The sequence below is a fragment of the Saccostrea cucullata genome, unplaced genomic scaffold (assembly GCF_032062105.1).
Source record: "Saccostrea cucullata isolate Sc308-1 unplaced genomic scaffold, CSIRO_AGI_Scuc_v1 ctg544, whole genome shotgun sequence".
In the NCBI taxonomy this organism is placed as follows: Eukaryota; Metazoa; Mollusca; class Bivalvia; order Ostreida; family Ostreidae; genus Saccostrea; species Saccostrea cuccullata.
The window spans coordinates 169410-171601 of NW_026922756.1; positions in this window are offsets into that span (position 1 = coordinate 169410).

Sequence of the window (2192 nt, forward strand, 5' to 3'; positions counted from 1 at the left end):
ATACCTTTTGAAAGGTAAAGGCCTTATTAGCTTACCTATAGATTAGCGGGGCTAATCAAAATTGCAATACGTCAGATTAAATTTTTGCATTTGTCCTGTGTAGAGTTACTCCGATATCGGATGGATGCGTTTCACACATATAGAAAGAGAACTATTCCAGTTTTACGCCTCGCTCGTAATTTTAGTTAAAAGTAAAAAAAAAAAAAAGAGAAAAAGGGAAAAAATCTAATAATACATTTAAAAAAATAGAATAAACAAACTAATTTTAAAAAACTAATAAAAAAAAAAAACAAGAACAAAACACGCAATATATTAAAATGTAACGTCACTTTCGAATTAAGGTGTCTTTCATTTAAAATAATTTTTAAAATTGTTCATTTTATTAACTTGAATTCCTGCATTTTAAAAGTTTTGATTGTTTGTTTGCTTTTTTTTAAAAACACAATTAGTTCAGACAAGATTTCATGATAAAAGGAGAAATTACAACAGCTAGCTAAAAAGTCTAACTCATTAATTCAAATCTGTTTATACAAATTACCCTACCGAAAAACAACTTTTTTAAATAAAAACAATTTAAACAACTTAAATACATGTAGGTGGAACCGTGGAAAGCACCATTTAGTCTTTACTTGTGAATTTTTACAATTTAATCTTTGTACTCAGCAACTCTTCATTCTATTCGTTAATTAAAAGAAAAAAATGCATTTATGCGAAATTTTTGTCCAGCAATGAACAAAGTGAACACCTCTATTAACATGATGTGCGTGCTCTAGGCTCATAACGCAGTCTGTCAAACGCTAGTTAAAAAAAAAAATTATAGGGCTACAGGTATGAATATCATAATAAATGCCTTTTAGAAACGAGTGACAGCTATTTTAAAATATCACTCATGTTGAGTAAATCAACTGTTTGTAAATTTTGAGTTAAAACACTCATTTACTCAAAATCCTCACAGCTATTATAGCTCTTTGATTTTTGGACCTGGGAGAAGATTATTTAAGGGATCAGTGCAATTTCAAGTATCATTTCAACTGTCTTTATCACAAATTTTCACTTTGTAAAATTTCAATTCTTTTTACTTTTTACAAAATTTACATGTATGTGCGCAAAGACCTCTTCCTCTTAACTAGCTGTTGTTTGGGAATTCCTGGATTTTGTTACATGTGATACAAATGCGTTCGTTTTGTTGGACGTCCAGAGAAGTTTTACCTTTTCTTGGGATTTTGGGACAGTACTAGTACATGTAATATGCTGTATGGTAATTCTCTAAAGCCTTTCAAGGCCTTATCCAAAGGGGCTGGTTAATTCAGTAAAAGAAAAAAATTCACTTTTGAAACAAAAATTGTCATTTTTTAAATGTAAACAAAGTAATGCAGCTTGATTATGTTTAGTTTTAAATATGTGAAAAAAATGACTAAAAATAAATAAAAGAGTCAGAAAAGGGGTTACCCCTGGCAAATCTTCTCCTGTAACCCCCTCCTTTCCCCCTTTCCAGAAACCTATACATGCGCGGATCCAGGGGGGTCGGGGTCCCCCCCCCCCCCCCCCCCCGGAATTTGCAGAGTTATCAAATGTATTTACTAAAGCAAGTAAACGTGATATTGGACCCCCCCCCCCCTAGAAAACGCAGACCCCTCCTCGAAAACACAGATCTGTGTGAAATTGGTACAAAAAGTCACTGGTATGAAGTTTTAGATTTTTCGTGTTTGGGAAATAAGTTTAAGTTTTTTGCTTTTGTTTTATTTTGGGTTTTTTTTATTTGCTTGTCAAGATCAGGGTTGGAATTTTTTTTGACTGGGTGGACCCCCCCCCCCCCCCAACCCTGCTGGAAAAAAATATGGATCCGCGCCTGGTACTACATAGCCCTTTTCCCACAATGTATAAACCAAGACTTTTTTAAAAATGATGTCAAAATGATATGGCAAAAGAGATGGCGTTTATAAAGGCATACATTTTTATACAATATTGGCCAATGGAAGTCGTATGCCAGAATTTTAGAGATCCCAGTTCAACTAAGAGGAGAGGGGGGAGGGACAACGAAAAGTACCTATAGTGTATATGGCATAAATAAAGTATATAACGAAATATTGAAGTTATCTTTGTCCAGTCTTTGTATATTGTCAGATATAGTTAACGTACTCATGTCATTTCGACTGAGAAACAATGAAGGGTGACTTCAGGAAGAGTCATAG